Raw genomic sequence first — 10,714 nt, forward strand, 5'->3', positions numbered from 1 at the left:
TATTCCAGTAGCCAGTGGCAGCTTTTTTGTTTTCTTTTAATATATTTTCAAGATGGGCCTTCTCCATGTGTGTTAAACACAGTGCATGATCAGGTGATTAGAAACCAGTCTAATCTTGAAAATTTATTGTAAATAAAAGCAGACAGCTATTTGACATCTTGAGGGATGTTAAAAATCACAAGAGATGTTAAAACTCACTGTACAACTTCTGCTGTGTTTCCTGAAGAGAAATAGCTATGGGCAATTGCAAAGTGTGCTATCATTCAAGAAGGGAGGATGTTTATCCATTTAGAGGCTGTGAAGGGGAGGAAGAGAGGGGGAAGCATTTCACTATTCCAGTGACTGTTAAACTGCAAAAAATAGCAATTATTTATTCTGGTGATTTCTATAACTTCATTTCTTTCACTTAGTAATGCAAAATAAGTTTAAAAAATAAAGTTTTATCATGTCTTGAAACAGTGCTTCTCAGTCCTAAAAGTGCGGAATTTGATAGTTCTATTTAATTTGTAGCGTTTCCACAAGATTGTAAATAGTTTCTCAAAAATGTTTCCCAGTTGCAGCGACCTAAATGTTAGTGTCTTAACTACATTTCCATGAGTCATTTACCAGCAGTTCCAACAGATACTTATTCGTAGCTTCATCTGTAAGTTGAAACCGGCTTTGCAGTTCTGATGGCGATAGAATATATCACAACTGCAGATTTTTCTGTGGTTTCTCCATTTTCTAATTTGCTTTAAGCCTAATTAACTAACCTTCAGAGGTTTTTTGTAAGGATGCTGGATGGTTTCTCTGAGATTATCTGCAACATGGAGAATCCTCTGCAAGTTGCTTAATGAACAATGTTCTACGTTGCACAGTAAAGTTCAAGTGGCCTTATGGGGTCTATAAAAGCTCAAAGTTTGTGGCAAGCACTAAGTAAATGAACAAAAGAACCAGGAAGTGGCTTTTACCTACATACTAAAGTATCATTGTAGTGGTAGATCAAATTAAACTAAACTTTCGATTACTCCTTAGGTTATTTAATTCTGAACAGCTTTAATTCTTTAACTCTTGGTAGATGTAGCAGTTTCCCACTACCACAGTTTTGTTGATTTTTAGGCCCCACAAAAACTTCTAACTGAAGTGTGGTGCCTTTGTGAGACTATTGACCACAGACTTGCTTGGGGTGCAGTTTCTTTCCATTGACAGTAGCTGGCTTTGAAAAATTTCCTGTTCCCACTTTCTCATCCCTGTCCAAGTTCCTTCCTGGTTGTGTTGGTATAATTACGAAGCTGGGGGGGGGGGGAAATGGAACTCCCAGAATCTGAATACAACAGATTGTTGCACCAAAATTAAGTAGTGCTTTTCTTACAAGAAAACACATTAGGTAATTTAAGTGAAATGTGAAGTAACAGTTGCTGTTAGTGTTTCCCTCCTATATATAACAAGTCTTTGCCTTATCCCTTAATTGCCTGCTTCCAAACAAGACTATTCATTCTTAGTTGATTAGTGTTGTTCCCTGCCCCCTCCCACTACAGTGGATCTTGAATCAAGCTCATTTGTAGTTGCCTGGTAATCAGTACCTGTGAAAAGACCATTCTCAGTCTGAAAAATCAATGGCTAATCCAATGGCAGGTAGAAATCTTTCATATTTTCTTCCTTCAGTGCTACCTTGTCTATTTTTTCTTTTCAAAAATCTTTAAAAGTGCATGGGAAAAACTTCAGAAGTTTGTTACAAAGTAATGAAATCTTTCCTATGAATTTTTATTTGTCCTAAACTGTATCTCATTAAACTTATGTCACGAATTCGACTTCCATCTATCAAGGTAATGAAACCCAACTAATTACTGAAAGCCTCAAGTATCCTGAGTGGGGTGTGTGCATTACTTTGAATTACCAATGAATTACTTTGGTGCAGTGTCTAAACATATCCCAGGTACTAAGGGATGTTTGAATGCTTCTGTTTGGCGATGTTGCTTGTACAGAGATTGCAACTAGTATCTTAAGGTGGTAGTAGTAGTTTATCTGGAACTTTTGAGCTGCTACCTACACTCCTTATACATCCAAAATCCTGCAGAATCCCACTACTGTAGTTGAGTAATGTGTAGTAGAAAAAAAATTAGTGTTTTAAAAAGCCTAAATGGTAAGAGCAGCACCTGTTCCCAGAAGCAGGGGCAGTTGTGGAGTTGTGATAACTGGCTGTCCCAGCATCTCCTCTGTGATGATCCATCAAAAACAGAACAAACATCTCAGGCAAAGACGTTAAGAGCCTGGAAGCTGAAGCACTAACATAAAAGGGAAGGAGCACAATTTTCACAATTTTTGCAGTTGCAGAAAGTGTTAGTCTGGTAAAATCATTGTGCATGGACAGTCTGATTTAAAAAGAATTAAATCTTCAAATAGTATTACTGCACTTTGAAGAAAATATTTTATATTACAATGGTGATTTAAGAGGGGTATTTTTTAAGTACAAAAAACAATTCTTGAAATAATGCTAGTTCTATAGTTTCTCTATTTGTACTTTTTTCTAGCTACCAACACTTGTTCTTAAAAATCTCTCCATGAAAACCAGAATATTTGAGTTATGCAAACTAACTGCTATATTTGTGTCTTTGGGAGAGTCTGAGTGTTCTAGTGCTGTTTGTTAAGGAAAAACTAAACGTAACAGCGTTGATGAGCTGGTGCAATACTAAGAGGGCATAAATTAGAATTTGCTTATTTTTCTGACCTCCTCATTAGAAAGTTAGCTTTCATTTCTTGTTTCATGTCCTTATCTTGATTTTTATCTACTTTCTGTACTTTCCACCTCTACATATGGTCTGTATAGGAAATCACAATTTTTCCATATCCTAACTGACTTAATTTTATGAGATGGTTCTCCGTTAAAGAACGGCAAGTTCTTCATCTTCAATACTACTTTGTTGCAGGCTTGCTAAGTTTCTCCTCTGTTTGATGGTCTACCCATGTGAAAAAGTTTCATCATAACAATACCAATATGACCATCATCTGAAGTACTAGACAATCTTCATCCTGAATTAATCACTTTCCAGATGATTTCAGTTTATAATGCATTGGATGGGAGTAGTGAGGATGCAGTATGAACRCAATTCCAATATTATATCAATATAAATTACATTATTGGATTATTATTGCAAAGGAGGGAAGCTTTTCCTGTTTGTAAATTAATCTTCTTCAAGACCGTTTCACAGCAGAGATACGGTATAGATTCAGTTTTCTGGTTCTGAGCTTGGTGCTCGTCACTGTAATTTGAGATAAGTCACTTTTCTTACCCTAAGGATTACAACTAAAAGCCTAGTTCTGTTAAGGGGTGTTTTCCCACTGATTTCAGTAGGTCCTATTTCATTCTGTTTTTTCTCTGATTTTCTATCTCTCGATTTCATAGCTTCAAACACTTCTAACTTAATTTTAGGGGGCCAAAGCAAGTGCATATACATCAGCAGAGAGATTAGAACTATGCAGACATCTTGACAAGTTCTAAGTCCCCCATTAACACTGCATCTTCAATCAAAATTTGTTTAGAAGGCAACAATCAAATATGCAGCCAAAATGTCCATAATCATGCCAATCGATGAAATAACTACACATAGAAAGCTTTTTGTATGACTTTGCAATGAATGTATCATTCTAGGATTAGTGATACTTAGTAACAAACTTCTACAGGGAAATTCTTTATTCTGTGAGCTACTACTTTGTTTTGATACTCTTCAGCTATATTTTGTGATAGGGCTGAATTTCTTTAATCACTTTGACATTCAGACTCATTTGGACAGCCTGCATCTTCTAAAAGCAGGATTTCACAGCCTCTATCCCCAAAAGTTTCTTGGTTGTTCCCTGATGGTCTGTATCTGCAAGGCATACCTCAACACAGCTATGGGTGATACACCAATACCAGAGTGGCAGAACTTCATTCTAGATGTGCGCAGTACAAGCTGATACCAATGTTTTAGCACTTCCAGGTACCATTCTCTGACAACACTACTTTTGTGCTCCTCTCTGCAGTGTCCAGTGCTGCAGTCACTCTGCCCCTTCAGTTCTCCTCCCCAGGTGAGGTACCCTGCATTGCCTTCCACACCAGTAACAAGGGATGCAAAGTGGTCTCTCCTCCCAAGCACTCACTCGCCTTCCTCCTACTGGAGCAGCACTATGGATGCCCTTCCTGGAGGCCCTTGGTCCAGCTCCTTGTGAACAGGGAAGGAGTTCTAGCGCTGCAGACTCCTCCAAGGAGCAGGTCTCAGGGCACAGACCAGGTTTCCCTTGACTAGCCAGACTAGATCAAACGGCAAGTGGAAAGTTACTGAGGGGAAACAGACTCTTAAAAACTCCTTGCCCTCAGGTTTAATAGCTAATGGTATCTGGTGAAACCATGATGTTTTTTGATATTGGACTGTGAACAATTAAAGGACATTATCCATCATTGCTGCAATATAACTCCAAGATTTCAGCATAGATGAACCTAAAGGGGTAAGAAAAGAATTTTTTATCCCTCTCAGCTTTGGGATAATTAGTAGTAGTATGTCTGGAAATGCCTTTTGCTTGGAGAAAAACATAGTCCACTTCTCACTCCTCCTTTATTTTCCTCCAAGCTATATTATTGCCCTACATATTTTTTAATCACTATTGCCATCTAAATAATCTAATATTCAAGAAGCCAGAAGCTTCCTTAAGCACAATAAATTAATATAAAAGGCTTAACCCACAGGTAAGAGATCACTTTTGCTCCTTTGGCTTGAATTTAATGGATCTCTGTTGATTTAATCAGGAGTGGGCTGTCCAAAATTTTTTTTAAATTCTGATCTATAACAGAAGGGGAAAAAAAAATTAAGTTTGTGTTTCCCAGTGGATTCTCTAGATTTTTTTTTTCTGACTTAATATAGCATTCTGATTTATGTAAAAGCATTTTTTTCCCTAATAATATATCCATTTGTTTCTTACTGATTCTTCTAAAGTATTCTGTTTGGTTTATAGTATGTCCTTCTGACTACTCATGTAAAGATACTGGAACTGCAAATTGAACACAGTCAGCTAAACAGTTTCATCATTCACTGTGAAATAAAACAGTCTGTTCCTTTTTTGGGGGTTTCTTAAATCAATAACATTTTCCATTTTATTATAAACTCCATCTGCAGAGTTACTGTACCAACCCCCCCCAAACAAAAACCAAACCCAAAACTAAAAAACCTCTTTCTGTTCTTCTTCCTTTGTGCAACTTATCAATTAGCTGAAATAAAGAGTAACCTCTGAGACCATCAAAACACTTCTTTAAGAAGTGACAGACCATATCTTCTGTCACTTAACATGGTTGAGAATAATTTGATTTCTAAAAAAAAAAAAATTGTTGTAACACAAACAAGTTAACTTTAGCATATAGTAATACTCTGAAACAAGTTTTATCTAGCAATTCTATAAAGAACATAATAAACAGCAGTGACCTTTGAACCAAATTTGTAGCCTTTAGTGCAGTACACATCAAACCCGTAAGTACATGTAAAAGGCTTAAGCAAGATGCCAAGCACTGGTTTTTAAGGCACAGTGCATGTTCTTGCTCTGTCTTTGAATTTCCCCTGAGAAAGAAGATTAGGCACAAATAGGAGAGAAGACAGAGGTTCTGGTTCTTAATTTGAGAGGTCAAGCAAGCATCCTAACCAAAGCTCTGGAGCTGAAGAACATCAGCGGAACTTCAGTTCTTAAGTGCTTCAGTTACTTGGCATACTTAACGGCATATTAGCTCTTTACTCACATAAGTGCTTTTGGGGAAAGTTAGTACTTCTCTCTCTYCTTTTTTCTTTTCCTATTGTTTCACAATATTGGGAGTTGCATAGAGTTTAAAGTTTCCTTTGTAGAAAAAACTCTTGTAGAAATTATAACTACAGCAAGTCCCACTGACTTTCATGAAATCTGTGTTCCTAGAAAATATGATATTGGTTTCAACTCAGTCAGACACTTAGAGAACTTTAAAAGAAATAGCAATTACAGCAAGAGACCTGAATAACTCTTCATTTCCCTATGGATGCATAAATTCATACGGCATTTATTACTTTATTTAGAGGAAAGCAGCAAAGTATTCCCAAAAGTTCCTTCAATTGATCCAAAAGCCCAGAAATGCAGACTCTGTAACGGCAGTGAAACTCTACCTTGTTTTTATCTTAGTGCAATAAGATTTCTGCATTTAATAACAAACTTAATGATTGTCAGCAATTCATTTTAATACAGTCCTGTAAGAAACGAGGATGATACCAATGTAACAGTTTAAAATGATTTATCATATCATCCGCCTGGATGCAACCCTGTCTAACGTGCTCTAGGTGACCCTGCTGAGCAGGGAGGTTGGACTAGATGATTTCCAGAAGTCTCCTCCAACCTCACTGATTCTATGATTACTTCCTTCCTAAGTGCATAGTGCCTAGCACTTTGGGATTGTTATATTATTAGCTATCTTTGAACTTATTTAAATTTACAGGAAATAGCAAATAATATACTCAAGACATTTATCTTGTTGTTCTCTAAATTGATCAGAGGCCAAAGAGAGGCATGTGTGCACAAGCACAGTAGTAAATACATATTAAATCTAATTAAAGATGAAGAAGTGTTTGTTCTAATAAATACTTATTATTCTTATTGTAGCATTCATTAAAGACAACATTTTATTCCCTGCTTTCTGAATCAGATTAATGACATCAGTAAAGGTAAGTGGAAGTTAAGGTCGTCTTGGTCACTTGTTGTGGATATTTGGTGAACTGCAAACATACAGCACGATAAAACATGTTTTCTTAACGTGGTATTGCAGGACTTCAAAGGAATATTAAAAAGAAGTGAATATATTAAAAATTCTACCTGCTAATTTTAAAAGTACATCTTAAGAACGAGTTGTGCTACTTAAGACTATATTACGTCTAACCTACAAAATATTATACTGCATAATGAATTTACTAAGTATTTCTAAGGATTTAAAAGAATATTTTGTAGCTATGTTTTTGATTTTCCTTGTTCATATATTTATTTGCTCAGCAATGTTCCTCCGAATCTTAATCTTTTTACAGAGTCTATAGGGAACCACTTAAAATCTCAATGCTGAAACTTCTTGCAAATAAAGTAATTTAAAAGTAACTTATTAGGGCCAAATTCTCTCATCCTTTTTACTTACTGTGAACAGTGTAAGCATGCACTATTGCATGCACACTGAAGGCAGATGTGACCCACAATGACTTAATAAAAGGAAAATCTAACCACTTACAAGTTCATCAAAATTTATGCTTGAAGATAACTGTATTTTGCTATTTCAGTTTCTTTTAAATATAGTCATTTTTTTCTTTTTCATAATTGTTCATGGCACTGGGTTCTATTTACATTTAAATGTATCTGAATTGTACACAACACTCTTGTAATACTCTAAATTATAAAACAATTTGTAAATTGCAAATTTAAAGCAGTGCAAATATACTTTCTACAAACAACATAGCTAGAAATAAATATAAATTTAGAAAATTGTGTTCTATTGATTTTAATTTTTAATTAAAAATGGAAAATTATGATGTTATAGTTATCTAATTCAATCATTGGAAAGGTTACATTTGTGTGTTTAATAATCTAATTCTATATGTTCAATATGTGCACTTTTATGTTGCTGGGCATATTTCTAAGTGAGCGTTTAAAATAATGTTTATCTGAAAAATTTTCTTCATAGATGCAAATAAAAACCTATACATTGCTGTATCCTAATTTGGACAAAATAATTTTAGATGAATCTTTGATTAAGGGCTGCACTTTCACAGTATCAAACATATATGCTTATCACATACATACAGTAAATTTATATCAGATTGATAAGTGTAAAATGATAAACTACTGGTTAGGTGCTATCACTCTTCCTTATCCAGGAGAGAAGCTGATGCTTCAGGCAGTCCTATGGAATCGGCCAACCAACAATGCTAAGCGCTTCTAGTAAGGGGTGTGGGTGGGTGCCCTCTGCCTTGTCAAAGTCAGCCCTAACTGTACTTTAAATGTATTGCACTTGAGAGAAAAGTTAGCAACAGAAAAAGGAAAGAGGAAGTGTGTGTGTGTGTGTGTAGCATATGCAGAAGCCATTTAATTGTGTATTAATTTCCGTATTTCACACTTTTTATATGCATTTTGCTAGAAATGTGGAGATTACACTTTAGAGTTACCATAACACAGCAGTGTACCTGCAGCATTTACTTAGTGTTTTAGAACTAATGATAGAACTGCTGCCATTAAAAAATTACAGTGTCAATTACATTGAATTGTGGGGAATTTTAGATCTTACTCTAGGATAGCACAAGTATTTGTAGGTATACAGAAATGATGTTGAGCAATCTCTGCATACTGAGAAGGTCCACAAATTTTGCTGAAGTGGTAAATGGAGTCCATCTGTTTTGAAATGAGGCCATTTATGATCTCAGCAGAACAATGTATTTTCCATTTCCTGCATTTTTTGAATCTTGTTATTTAATCCAAGCTTCAGCGAAGAAAAAATCTTTTAACAGTCTTTTTATTGTGTGATCTTTCTCCTCCCTAAGAAATGGCCCGAATATAGTATGCAATACTTCCATCTGAAAGCTCCAATAATTTTCCAGGGCTTTTCAGACGCATGACATCCAAAATAGGAACAGAAAGACCTAGGTAAGATGGCTCAAGAGCACTCAGAAATGTTATAGGGCAAGGAACAGAGGAGCAGAGTCCACCTCACTTACTGCTTAGTTCTGTATCTTAGATCTATAATCATTTCTTCTCCAGCTCTATCTTATCTCCAGCTGTACATACCTGTCTCAAATTGCTAAACTGGATTTAAATTCCTTTCAAAGATTGCTAGCCCTAACAGCCAAAACAATTTCAATTACTGGGCAGCCTCAGAAAATTTTCTATGGGCCCACAATGTTCAACCAGGAACCTAGAGTATCAAATGAGGCTGTCATGCTTGCGGTATATGTGCTAAACTGATTCTCCTTTTGAGAGGATGAATTCAAGTATGCAACTCAGGCCTACAGTACAGCTAAAATATCCTAGCAGTATGCTAACAAAAACTGTAGTATTTAGTAACACAAATTTTGCAAATTGTGTGCATAAACAGAAATGCAACTTTATTATCAGACTAACAGTATGACTGTGGATCACTAAGGCATGGTTTTAACACGCTTCACTGTCTCTCGCAATTTCCTTTACTTTCAGGACAGGCAGCGATTTTCTGCACTGTGGGCAAACTGGCATATGCCTACCTCTCACAGACTGAGTGCGATCACCAGTGACTAACGTTTTGTGACAAATTCAGTCCAAAAATCCATGGAAATCAAGTCTTTCTATTGTCTCCAATGAGCTTTGAACTAAACTTACATGCAGAGCCAGACTTGGTCTGAATTAGCGACCAGACGTTCAAGGCTTGTTTAATCACAGTTGGCACACTAAAGAATCATTATCAGCCCAGTGAGATTCAGTCCAAAACATACTGAGAAGATGGTAGAGTAACAAGTAAATGTGGACACGAGAAATAGTAATCACCTTCCTTACAAAGGATGTTCACAGTTGGTCATTTAATTTGCCTTTTAGGTATGTAAGTTACCTAAAAGCAGTTAAGGAGTCTTTTGTGCAGCAGGACTGTTATTTTCTTCATTTAGATACTGCACTGTGAACTGCCTGGTTATTTGTGTCTTGCCAACTCAGCATGGCACTACCTCAGTATCCTACAGGTAGGGCTATTTCTTAGAGCCACTCAGAGCTGGAGAACAGGTAAAAAAAACTGTCACCAGTAGCATTGGTGAAGACACTGCAAAGCTGAAGTGAATAAACACCGGTGGCCCAGGGCTGGCTCTACAAAATCTTGCAGGAGATGGGTCGTTCCTGGTTTTCTGAAGTGCAGCGTGGCTACCACAAGTTGGGATGCTCATCTAAAGCCCTTAACAGCTAYGCAGAGATCATTTGCACTGGCTGCCTCCCATTTTCCAAAATACTCCGACTTCAAAGTACTTTTGAGAGGCCCTGTAGCATAGATTTATAACTTTACTACTACCAGCAAGGACAGACAGTAGGGTTAGCTCCGTTTAAGACAAAGTCCTTGTAGGCAGGTGGATTCAAAATGAAAAGAAATACAGAAGATGCCCAGTAACACACCTAACAGATAAGGTCTGTCTCTATGTGCCTCCTAAAATGGGAGAACATGGCACGGAGAAAGCACTCTACAGACAAGTATGACAGTAGTTATTTTGCCACGTCCCAAGCGCCCTGCTCCAGGCAGTTCGGGCCAGCAGCTATACACGCTGCAGGAGATGTACACGTTACAGTTACAGCTTTGCAGCTGTACGGCATCCACGGCGCCCACGTACCCGTTTTCCATCACGAAATGCACTTCCTTTCTTYCCCCTGGATCTCGGTGCGGGCCGGGCAGCGGGAGCGGCGGTTACCCCAAGCGCTGGCAGGCGGGCCCGGCGCCCGCAACCCGCGGGAGCGGAGGGAGCGAGCGGAGGCCCTGGGACCCCCTTCCGGGCTGTGTTCCCAGCCCCGCCGCGGACTCGCTCTCCCGCGACTCCCGCGGGTTTCTGGAGCCGCATCGTCTCTAAACGGTGCCCGCTACCGAGTGGTGACTTTGGCCCTTTTCTCTCTCTTTTTTTATTCCCCAGAGAGGAGGCGCGCGCTGCCACGGCCGGGCCCTTCCCAGCGGGGTCACCCGCCGAAAGGCGGCAGAGCTCGGCGGGCCGGGCCGGGCGCG

Source organism: Rhea americana, unplaced genomic scaffold (genome assembly GCF_003343005.1).
Source record: "Rhea americana isolate MKP2758 unplaced genomic scaffold, rheAme1 scaffold_20, whole genome shotgun sequence".
NCBI lineage: Eukaryota > Metazoa > Chordata > Aves > Rheiformes > Rheidae > Rhea > Rhea americana.